This window comes from Haemorhous mexicanus, chromosome 6 (genome assembly GCF_027477595.1).
Source record: "Haemorhous mexicanus isolate bHaeMex1 chromosome 6, bHaeMex1.pri, whole genome shotgun sequence".
NCBI classification, from domain to species: domain Eukaryota; kingdom Metazoa; phylum Chordata; class Aves; order Passeriformes; family Fringillidae; genus Haemorhous; species Haemorhous mexicanus.
Window position 1 is genome coordinate 13524925 of NC_082346.1, and position 12005 is coordinate 13536929.

Sequence of the window (12005 nt, forward strand, 5' to 3'; positions counted from 1 at the left end):
AAAGCTGTCCTGTAAACCCTGATAGTGCAGCATGCCCACACTGGAAAACATGCAGCCTGGAGAGCTAGACAGACGTCCTTCTCACTTGCAGAGAAGACAAGTCTTTCAACATGTTTTGGTTTTGGATTTTGATCTTTAACCTTGATACTTATGATGGCTGGAAGAGGGAGAGGGTTGGCAAGTGTCTTTCTGTGGAGATTAACCAGACCAGGAGCAGTGGAGCAGCTGGGGGGGATCCCAGCTCCTTCCTGCACAGCACACCTAGCCCAAGAGCAAAGCCTGTGTCATGTCAACAAGAAAAGATCTGCCTCCACTTGGCAACAAAGCCTGTAACACTAAACTTGCTTTCTCGCTGTTCTTTCTCTCAGCACTGCTGGTATTTTCCTCACCTTCCTATGACAGCTCTCTTCTCCAGGCACAGAGGGGGGGTCACCACTGTGTTCTCTTGAAACAACAGGAGATGAGGCAGTGATGCTAAAAGTTCATCCCTTAACAGCACTCAAAAATCCTTCTTTACCCCCTTGTGAGAGGGGAGAAAATGACATGGAGACATTTTGGGGTTTTGCTTTGACCTTGATTTGCCAAGGTGTAGAAACTACATGAAGCAGCCCAGGGTTTTATTTTCATTTGTTCTGTCCTCTGGTTTCATCATGTTGGAAATGCAAACAATGCACAGAGGATCTTGTTGCAACACCTTCCAATAAGAGCAGCATAAAATCACCCAGGCTACGTGACTCTCTTAGATCCCTGCTGCCTGCAATATTCCTTCTGATGAAGTAATTCAAAAGTGCATGGGAAAATCGAGAGGTCCCTGGTCTCTGCTGATGCCATGGTGGCATCTACTGTAGGAAAGACCAAGCCTTGCCCCTCTCTGCAGTGGTCACCTGCTCTCCTGCAGCTGGAGCGCCCGTACAGAGTTTTGGGAGCCGCTGATCCCTTTGGAACCCTGGGGAAGGGCTGCTCCTCTCCTTGGCTTGGGGTGAACAGGCAGGGCCCATCCCTCCCAGGCTGGCTCCTGGATGTGCAGAGGAATGCTCCCCGGGCCTGCTGTGGATGATTCACACCTGCATCCCCCAAGGCTCTTTCTTGGTGAGGTTTTGCCTGAGTCTGAGCAATTTCCTGGGCAAAGCCCCTCATCTGTAAAGCTGGTACGTGGTCTTTGCACCAGCCCTGCTACAGTCACAAACCAGTGACAGCTCTCTCAATTAATGCCAGCACATGACTGGCCTCCTTCAGCCTAAAATAAGTCATTCCATGGTCTTGTGAGGGCCAATCTGAAGAAAGAGATTCCGAAATACTGAATACTTGAGGGGATTAGCAAAAAATGCAAACGTTTTTCTTTCAGGTTAATAGCCTGTGTGGATGCTGTCATTCTGCCCCTGGGAAGCTGTGGGTTGGCATCAAGGCTCTCTCTGAGCGTGTTGAGAGCAGCTAAAGTATTATTAATAGGGGCCACATTCCATGGATGTGCAGTTCTGAGGTGCTGAGGACACCCTTGTTAAAACCTTGGCAGATCATCACAAGCATCTTCCGTGCTCTTGGCCGGAGGGAGGTGTTCCTTTGTGAGCTGCATTAGTCAGGAAAAAAAGGGGAAGGTTTCAAAACAAAACCAAAGTTCAAACTCTGAAAAAAAAAAAAAAAGAAAACTTTTTAAACTAAGATATTGTTCTGGGGCATGTAGTGTCAGGCATGTGCAGAGTCAGAGTGAGTGCTGAGGAAGGTGCAAGCTCTGCTGAGAAGAGAGCTCTGGAGCTTCCAGCATGGCTGACAAGTACTGACTCCTCTGGTCAAGACCTGCACTCTGCCAGGAAGTTTTCCAGCTGAAGTGGACATGCTCCTACCACTGAGATAAAACAGCTTACTGAACTTCAATGAACTTGCAGAAAGTATCTGAGTTTTTTTGCTCTAAAAGCCTTTTCACCATGCAAGCGAATGGAATGCGGGGGACTTGTGACTAATGGCAAGAACCTTCAGAGCAAAAGGAGGGCATCACACAGTCAGAAGTCACAAGGCTGCTCCTCAGCACCTGGCCTGCCCAGAGGCTGCTCAGGGGCTGTCCTCTGGTCACAGCTGCATGAGGAACCTGCTGAGAAGGGTTCATGTAGCAGGCAGCAGCTCTGCCCTCAGGGGCTGCAGGAACCCACCAGGAGCAGGGTCCTGGGCAGTCTTACTCTCCCTGTGCCCTCCTGCCATTCACACAGGTGGATTTTCATCCTCTGGAAAGGGAACAGACAGGACAGCAATTTAGAAGGCATTGTCCAGTTACACTAAAACTTTACCTCTGTTGTGTATTTATTTTGTGCAAGAGTGATGGAGGCTGGTTTAAATAAGAGCAGGCTTGAAGTTCCTCTGGGCTCTGTAATAAGTGTTTTCAACCCCAGCTCTCATGTATTGAAAAAGAAGTCTAAATAAAATGTGATTGTAGCACAAAGTTAGCTTTTCTCCTCACTCCAAAGCTTGGGATATGGTTGTTTTTGCAGTTTGTAAAAATTCATAATGTGGTCAGGCTTGGTGAAGCAGTACCCACTTCTGTGTAGCTGAGGACCTTCACTCCACACTGCTTTCTTCAGAGGAGGGAATTCCTGACCACTGTCAGGACTGTAAAGGCTGAAGTGGTCCTTGGAGTGCTCACCAGTTCAGGCAGGGCTGAAGGCTGAATATTGGTGTGGGGTTTATTCCAAAACTTCCTGGTGGTGGGTGGGAGAGCAGCAGAGCCTGAGCAGGAGGCTGGGCTCGGTGACAGCCACGGCAGCTGTGCTTTGTGGCAGCCCACAGAGGCCACCCTGAGGCTCAGTGAGGTGCAAAGCCAAGCAGGCAGGGTGCAGAAACAGAAGGAATAATCACAGCAGCATCAGGCCACAAAGGGGTGTTGGGGGGTTGGGTGTTGTTGGGCTCACGTGCTGGTGCTGGGGTTTGCCTGCTTCCACCAGGCTAAGCTGGAAGTGGGAAGATGCAATGCTCCATCTCAGGAGATATCCAGCCTCCTGGAAATATTTATAGCTGTTCAAGTTTCTCTGTTCAGAACAAGCCAAAAAATATTGGTGTGCTTTGCACGAGTGCCTTTCTATTCCTATTTCCACAAATGCCTACCTCCTGCGTGACCTTCTGCAGGCTGCTGGAAAGTGCCAGGGAAGGGCCTTCAAACACTTGTAGAAATTACATATTTTATATAGGAAATAGAAATACATATAAATGCAAGATTGTTGATGTTGTATCTGCCATCTGATTTTGAAAAAACCAGCACAAACAGAGGAGAAAATGTTTCCTATTTTAAATCTCTTTGATTACTTGCCTGTGAACAGTTGATGAATCCAGTTGGCCTGCTGTAAATCTGGGAGGGATTCTTTGGACAAAGTACCTAGTGTATTTTGTACTGTTTTAGCTGAAAACAAGTCATCTTTTTAATGATCTCTTTGAAAAATGTCCACTGGCTAAATTCAGCAAAATTTTACATGAGTGTTGGGAGGTGTCAAGAGCAGCCTGAAAACAACGCTGTTTGCTCAGAAGAGAAAACTTTCATCAGGGTAAAAGGAAGTTATTTGGGATTGATATTGACCTGTTAGTGATTTCTGGAGTGTAAATAAAGTGGGGGAAAATCAGTTCTGCCCCACAGCCTGTGCTGGTGAGTAGGGGATGGTCATGCTCAGAAAAACCACAGAACATGGGCTCCCTTGTTCTCTCTGATGCATTTGCAGGGCAACGTGGTGGCTCAGCACATGGACTCTGAAAGGCTTGGTCATCACCCCCATTCTCTTTCCTGGCCTCCAGGTGGGTGTAATGCTGTGCTCCCAACCATGGTCCAGCACCCCACGGCCATCCTGGCCCTGGGGGAAGGTGAGAGCTGCCCTGCATGGCAAGCAGTGCCACATTTGCAGCTTTCAGCCTGCCAGAGCAGCCAGTGGCAGCACAGGGGTGTCCCCAGCAGCTGTGCTGGCTGTGGGCCACCACTTGGCAGGGCAGGAAGCCACGGCTCAGCCCAGCCTGGCTGAAGGGATGATCCAGCCTGGGGGAGGGAGGGTGCCGGGCTGGCAGGGAGGGATGTGCAAGGAGCAGGGCAGTGTCCCACAGGAAATCTAGGGCACTCTCCGAGTGGATTTGCTCAGCCTCTGCCAAAGGCAGGCGCAGGGACCTCGCTGTGTCCCCTGGGGTTTTGCTCAGACAGGGCAGTGGATGCTCAGGGCTCTGCTGGAGCACAGCTAAGCCCAACAGCTCACAGCTGTTTGACCATCGTGGAAAGCCTCACTACAGAGAGGAATTTTTCCTTGTTGATTTGTATGATTTTCTTTGGAGAGCAATGGTCCTTTGGGCTCTCTGCTTTTTCACTCATCTGTTTAAAAAGCCCCATTTTGGGACATCCCAATTCCTTCAGCCAAGAAAAGCTGGATTCTGCTCCTGGCTTGCTCAGAAATGGTTGCTCAAGAGCAAAATGAAGCATTCCTGTCAGGAATTGGATGCACAGCGTCCAATGTGCTCCTGGGGTCAGAGGAATAGGTCCTAGCTCGTGGAGAAATCCTCCTCATGGCAGTGCATGACGTCAGTGCAGGAAGGGCCCATCCAGCTCTGCATTCCGAGAGGAAACGCAGCAGCCAGGTGAAATGGCCAGCAACAGGCCAGCTCAACAAACTTCCTGCTCAGCTTGAGGGCAGGATAAATAGCTCCACGATGTCTGCTTCACAAAGCCAAGTTGCACACCTCTCTGTGTTGCAGAGCTGCTCTGGTTAAGGGACTGTCAACATTTCCCATCTGGATGGATGATTTAGCTGCTTCCCTTCTCATCAGGGCGTTTGACTTACCCAGTGCTGCTACAAGACTGTTTTCATGGAATATAATTTTCATCCACTGGCTATGTCATCCTTGGGCTTGAAAAAGGAGTTTTAAGCAGTATTAGAGTAGAAGGATAATGAATATTTAAACACATAATTTTGCAAACCCCTGGAGAAGGAGAGGAAGCTTAGAGGCAGACACACACACAGTCTGGAGATGGCAAACACTCTCCCCTCCCTGCCTTTATCTTTAGAAGGATCCATGGATGGAACTATTACTCATTGGGGTCTGCCCCCCCAGCTCTGTGCTCCGCGCCAGATGCGCAGTGTTTGCAGAGAGAGCAAACTGATTGCACTGTGTAATAAGATTTGAATGCAAACATTTAATTAACATTATCTGCTCAGAAGCATTGCTTAAACACCAGTTAACCTTTCTGTGCCAAAGCTGAACGAAACTTTGAAACTGGAGGCTGGTTTTTCTGTCCTGCTGACCAGTGCCATGGATTGATGTGCTGTTGATACAATCGCTTTCTCAGGTTTCACCTATGGAAGGCTGTGATGGAGCAGTAACTTCATTAATTTGGCCCATACAGATTCAGTTGAATGCTAATATTTTGACCTTATTCCCTAGGAAACATTCTTCCTGCTGCACACATTTGGAAAGCGTGGCCATCCCTGCGTTCTGAGCCACATTTATGACAAACTTTCGGAAAGATAATATTTCACACGTAAATCCGTGAGTGTTGGTTGTTAACGCTTTCTGTGTTACCAGAAAAAGGTGAGTCCTCATTGCTCTGTAGCTTTTGAGTGCTCCTTTGTATTTTTCAGCACCCTGAGGTGTCTGCCTGCCCCTAACCCAGGAAGGACAAGGATGTGAGTCCTGTGTGCAGCTGACCTCGCCTGGGCTTGACGCAGTCGTGACCCTCATGCCCCAGCACAGAGGATAAAGATGCAGAGGTACTTACAAAAAAACCTCTTGAATTCAAAGGTGTTTAAGCAAAGAGCTCCTTTAATGGCCTCGTGCATCTAAAGCCCCGTGGTGGATCCAGCAGGCTCTGTTAGGAGGAGTGTGGAGAAGCTGGACATTGGCTGTGCACTGACTGACCCACATAGTCTGACTCTGTGATCACTGAGGTGGAATCTGCCTGGTTATCTCAAGGAGGAGGAAGAAACTGGGCTAGGAATTCTGTTTTGTGAAAACACAATACAAATTCCTAACCCAGTTTTCAGCTGGGAGAACATGTTATTGTCGAACAATTGATACCACTTCATGGAAGCTTATTTTCTGTGCCTTAAGGGAAATTCAATTAAGTGAACTTCTATTTTAGAACACTGCTCTTTCCTGTCACTGATGAAGCAATAGCAGTTGCAGAACATGGGATTTTCTGGGAGTATTGGTTGTTGCTCTCATTTATATTAATTTTTCAGCCTCTATTTGAATCTTATCTATAATACCCTCCGAGAGAGCCCACTAGAGACCTGACTGATTTCCCTGGTGCCTCCAGGCTGGTGTGTGCTTGCTGCCACAAGGCAAGGAGGAGAAAGGCCTGTCCCACAGCTGCAGGAGGCAGTGCTAGAGGCGCTGTGGCCCCAGTGAATAGGGCTGTACATGACAGCAGCTGAGGTTTGTGGCATGCTCTACCCATAGGCTCTTGCTGACATCCAGAGGAGCCTGCTCCTCCACATAGTGAACTGCTTCTGTCACCATCCAGCCCAGAAACCAAAATGTTCAGAGTGGTGCAAGTCCATTGTCTAGTCTTTGCATTTGCTGAGCTGCAATGAGCATGGAAAGGCAGAGATTTGAATCTCACACGACAAGAAGTGTCAGGATTGGGGATTAATTCTCTGTGAAATCATTTCAGTGATGGGATGCTGCTAGGATGCCTGACTCTGCATTCCTCAGACACCCCAGATTCCCACAAACTGCAAGGAGAGGGCTGTCTAGGCAAGGAATGCAGCATGAACTTGGAAACTTTTCAGAGGTGTCTTAGCACCTTAGTGGGATGGTCTCAAGAGCCTGCTGTGCCAAAAGGGTGACCCTTCTAGGACTGGGGCCATTTCTAGAATGCTGGGCTTTAGTGAAGGGCACATTTTTATAACTGTCTCCTATAAAAGGCTAAATACCAGGTTAATTAGGCTGACAGACTCTTAATTAAATCACTGTGAACAATATCAATGTTGCATAACTCAATTTCCATCAAAATCGCCAGAAATTAAGATATTTTCATTGTTCCTGGTAAGAGACGAAGGTCTGACGGCTTGCTGCCATTTCCAGTACTGCTGGTTCATTAATTAGTCCATAATTCTGATCTTTCTGCTCCATTCCCACCTCTCTTTGGCTCTCTGTTGTGCCTGTTTAGCACTGACATTTTGGCTCATTCTGTATCGTGCTGTATTGTGCCTTTCCTGTAACCTTCTGTCCCTCCATCCAGCCACAGAGGAACAAATGTGCAGTCCATCAGCAGGGAGGGGTCCTGCAAAACACCACCCACCACGAGCTTGTATCTGGTGTATCTGGTGTCCAGCACTTGTTTTTGGGGTTTTTTGGAGGCTGAGTCCCTGGGCAGAAGTCATTTAAGCAGAGTGGAAATCCAGCCTGAGCGGGGGCTGCTCGGGGGTGTTGGCAATCCGTGTGACTCCTGGGTGCTGATCAACTGCTGGGCCTGTAAGGGTTAAAGGGAATGCAATGCCTGGTCTTGCTGCCAGTCTCCTGCCTGCCTGTCTGTCTGTCTGTCTGTCTGTAAAAGGGGGGGCCACTCCATGCCAGCCTTTGAGTCATGCCAGGAGCACAAGCCAGGGCAGAGCCCTCTGCCTGCTGCACAAGCCCTGGGAGCAGCTCACTGCTCTTTCCTTTGCAGTTCCTGTGCTTCAAACCCCACTGCAGCAGCTCTCAGCAGAGCTGGAGGCAAGAAATGCTGGTGTGAGGTTTGGAACTGCAGCCTGCTGAGCTCCTAGCCCGTGGATGCCTGTTGTCCCCTCCTGTCACCAGGTATCTGGGGAGCCCCTGCTTTCTCAGCGGGGAGCAGGCAGCACAAGTCTGGCTCTGTCCGGCCTTATGCCACCTGTGGGTCACCTCAGGATCAGGAAATTCCCAGCTGCTCCCCAAGACTGGAAATGGTGCAAGGGGAACTTAACCTGGACATGATAACTGGGATCTGGCCTGAAATCTCCTCTTCAACTCCAGAAAGAGTTTGCTGTCTCTGTCTAAATGTTTGTGTCTATCTCTGCTTAAAAGCTTTAAATAATCTCACGAAACTACTCACACCTCCCACACTGCAAAATACATAAACAGTGAGAGGAGCTGAGCGTGTTTAACAAGCTGGAGCACAACCAAAAAGACTTAAAGCCTGTGATCAGCTTGGTAGCTCACAGGAGCCACCAGAGGGTGACCACAAGGGTTGACTCGAGTTCTGCTCCCTCTTCTGCTTTCCTATCCCATTGTACATCTGTGTTCTCTCCCATTCTCTGGTGGCTTGGGCTCACCCCAGCCTTTAGCTCTTGTTGCTGCCATTTCAGGGAACATGTGGATCAAGTTCTCAGGATCTTGAAAGAGCCACCATGTCTTGAAATCCCATGTCTTAGGCTGCAGCTCATCTTGTCTGTTCTCTCCCTCTTGCCCCCTTGCTTTGTGCTCACACTCAGCCCTTGTGATGTAGAATGCAAATAAAAAGGTTTTGTGGGAGACTACCAGAAGATTGCAATCTTCTTATCTCTCATTCCAGACTTATCCTGAAATGACTTGTTCTTTCTTCTCTTTTTATTTCACAATATAAGCATTTCACAGAGGAGGTGACATCTTTCAGTGCTTTAGCATTTCATCTCCCTACGTCTTCACATTTTTTTCCACTTTCTCATCTGCATGTTACCAGCTTAATTATGCTGCACAATGACTTTAAAAAGGCAAACTCTAACAAAGGCTAACGAGGATGTTTCTTGGCAGCTGGTCATTGTTTTGCCTTGGGCCCATAACTTTGCTTGCCACTCTCCACTGGGCGCTGAAGCTGTTCTTGTGTTTAAAGATAATTGCTCCGAGCAAGATTATATCATATTTTCTGTCTATGCTTTCAGGAGGGTTTAATGCTGCATAATCTGCTCATTATAACCACATCTCCAGACAATAGCAGGCTGCAGAATACAGTGTGATAAAGTGTTAGCAAATCTTGTTTGTGTTCACTCCCTGTCATTATATTTAGGTTCTAATGGTTCAAGAGCGCACAGAAATTTTATAAAAATGGGGCTGAAAGTGATGGCTGCAGATGTACCCAGATTTCTTCACTCACATCCAAAGATGACATGGACTCCAGAAGAGGTGCATGATATTTCTCTGAATCAGTCTGTCAAAGCAGCTTAAGAGCTTAAGTAAGATCTTGCTATCTAATGATGCATATTGACTAATCATGTTGGTGTGGCTGAACCAACCTTCAGTAAAGGCACTGGAGAATAACTGCAGCAGCTGCCATCTTCTCCAGGGAATTCCAGGTAAATTTCTGAAGCTCAGCACGTCCTGACTTTTTATGGCCCATTTTCCACAAGCAGTACCATGATGCTCACTTCTTTTGCAGCAGAGCAATTTCTCATGCTTTACTTGCTTTTCTCTGAGCATGGCTGGTAGCTGAAGTAGCCAAATTCCATTCAAGATCGAGAAGTGACCTTGCCTCAGTTTCCTGTCTTGTTAAAGACATATCCAATGTTTAAAGGCTTGGGAAGTTGTGTTTCTTGAAAGACCAGTTCCTTTAAATTCCTGCATACATATTTAATTTTTAAGTGCCACGTGTCAGTTAAGTCCTGAGAACATGGTGAAGACACATTATTTCCACATGGGAGGACTAGAAAGGATCTGATCTTGTCTCAAATTGTACTCCTGGTTCCTAGAAATACTCTTGCTAGGAGATAAGGAATATGGTGTAACCATGGATGTCCCCTGGGTATTCTGGATTGAATGAAATCCTCCTTCTCTACCATGAGAGTGGTCGTAGAATAAAAATTCCAGATGGGCTAATCATAACACAAACATTCACTGAGGTTTCAAGCTGGGACATCTGGGAGAACAGCTATGGAGCAAAATGCTAAAAAGAAAAGGTGCATTCATCCTAACTGGGACAGCTTTTACCCCGGAGTGGCCAGGGGAAGTGCTGTCTTCATTTGGCCAGCAATAATTAATGGCAGGAATTCCCAGCCAGTCCACCCTTGGACCTGAAGGTGAGCTGATGAAGGTGCTTACTGGAGGTGAGGAGGGGTCTCTTGGGGAGCCTTGTCCCTGGAGAGGGGCTCTGTGGAAATATCTGCTGCTTGGTGAGGCTTTATAGTGGCATTCCTTGTTTGTCTTCATTAATGTTTAAATTTATCCTGTGGGGAATAGAGCCGGCCTTGAGTTTGCTCTATGTGCCATCTACAGGTAGGGGAGTGAGAGAGGCTTCTCCTCCTGCTGAAGCCATCCTCATGCTTTGTGTTTAATGTAAACAGCGTGTTTAGGAATGGATTGTCTGTGGCAGACCTGACATCACGACCGAATTCTTCAAAATAAAATGTTCAGGGGGAATGGTGTGTCAGCTGCCGAGCGCTGAAATGTATGGAATGGAATTAAGCAGACCTTTTCTTAATTAAAAAAATGAAAACGGATTCTGAACTTTATCTAAGGGTCACTTTGGGATGATTTTTAGACAGAAAAAATCTTGGCTTTCTGGCAGGACAGCTGTGAGGGAGTGTTCTATTCATTAGAACACAATTTGTCCAAGAAAATACGTTCCAAGTCCTAATCAATTTAGATGAAAACTTGCTGGACAGGGTTCAAGCAGGCCAGTTATGAGTCTTATAAAGCCAAACCCACATGTCTCAGTGGGCAGGAGGCAAGATAATCTTAGCTTACAATGGAATGTTTAAATGTATACAGCTAAGACACTGACATAGGCACAAGGGCTGGTTCTTTTGTGATGGGGTTTTTTTTTCACTCATCACAAAGATGGGTTAGAATTTTTAAGAAGAATTGGAATTTTTAAAGAGAGGGAATATCCCTTTAAGATATAATCACTCATGCTGGATGGACTGTGGCCATATCCATCCTTTCTTGAGCATCTATAGAAAGATTTTTGGAAAAGGCCAGCTTCCAAAGCACTGGGAACAGAGGTGTGCCTCTGAATAAAGGTCCTTGGCATCACAGGCTCTTGCAGAATTTTATAATTCCCAGCTGTATGGGGATATTTTTTTTTAATGAGCTGCTTCAGCGGTGGAAATGGATCAGTTTGGAGAAGCTGTTGCACAGTGAGCCCCTGGGAAGGTGACAGCATGCACAGCATTGTTCTGCTGTTAAATGAAGGCTCTTTATGATGACACATCGCTCCCGAGCACAGAAAACCACAGCTCAACACACCCCCAGCCCTCCTGGGGTTAATGGTGACTATTTTAGGGTTTGCTTTTCTGTCATTCAGTTAATTTCTCCATTCTTGCAGCTGGTAGCTTTAAAACAATGTATTTGCAGATCCTTGCAAAATCCCATAGGGATGAGATATATAGCCTGAGCAGTCTTTAGCCTGGGGAATATTTCATTTCTTAATCTGAAATGGTTTTCTGACTTGAGGACTCTTAGCTAAGGTTAATCTCCGTCACGAACGTGAATCAGGGGTGCCTTTCACAGTAACTTCCAGTGCCTGGTAGAAAGCCACAGCAACAAGTTGGTCTCTGAAGTGCCAGTTCACATTCCCCTCTTGGCCAGTGGACCCTCTGCTCTCCTGCATCCGTGGCTGGGAAGGGACAAACACAACATTTCTCTTCTCTCCCGACTCTCTTCTGGCTCTGGAAGGCCTTCACTGACTTCACAGAGGGGAAAAATTCTTCCTAGCTGTACGTGGCCCTGTCTACACCACAGGGCAGCCCCTCAATCCCAAACTTGTTACTCACCAGCCTTCTCCTATCCAGGACTGAGACCTGAGCCAGGAGCTGTCTTTCCTCATCACGACTCCTGCAATTTCAGGGGGCAGTGAAACACCCCTTCTGCCAGTCCTCCTGCTGCTCCTTTGCCCAACACCGCCACCCTGCACCTGCATCCCCCCTCTCGACTCAGAGAGGGATTTACCAGCGTGGCTGGGGCTGGATGTGAAGGAGAAGGATCATACAGTGTTGTTAAGCAACTTGTGGTTAGAGTCACAACCTCTGGAGACTTCTTGACTACTGTAAACGCCAGCGGCTCCTTGTCCCACAGCCTCTTCCTTCCTTCACGCCCCGCTCTGCCAAGTCAGCCACCTGAGA

At 47.4% G+C, this 12005-nt stretch overlaps 1 long non-coding RNA gene across 1 annotated transcript; it reads right to left on the reverse strand.

Moving 5' to 3' along the window:
- Nucleotides 1-5129: 5129 nt before the first annotated feature.
- On the reverse strand, nucleotides 5130-12005 carry LOC132328748 (uncharacterized). The gene is made up of 2 exons (XR_009486854.1): nucleotides 11658-12005; nucleotides 5130-7426 (listed from the first exon to the last, which is right to left on the reverse strand). It is a non-coding gene; the product is annotated as an uncharacterized LOC132328748 (long non-coding RNA).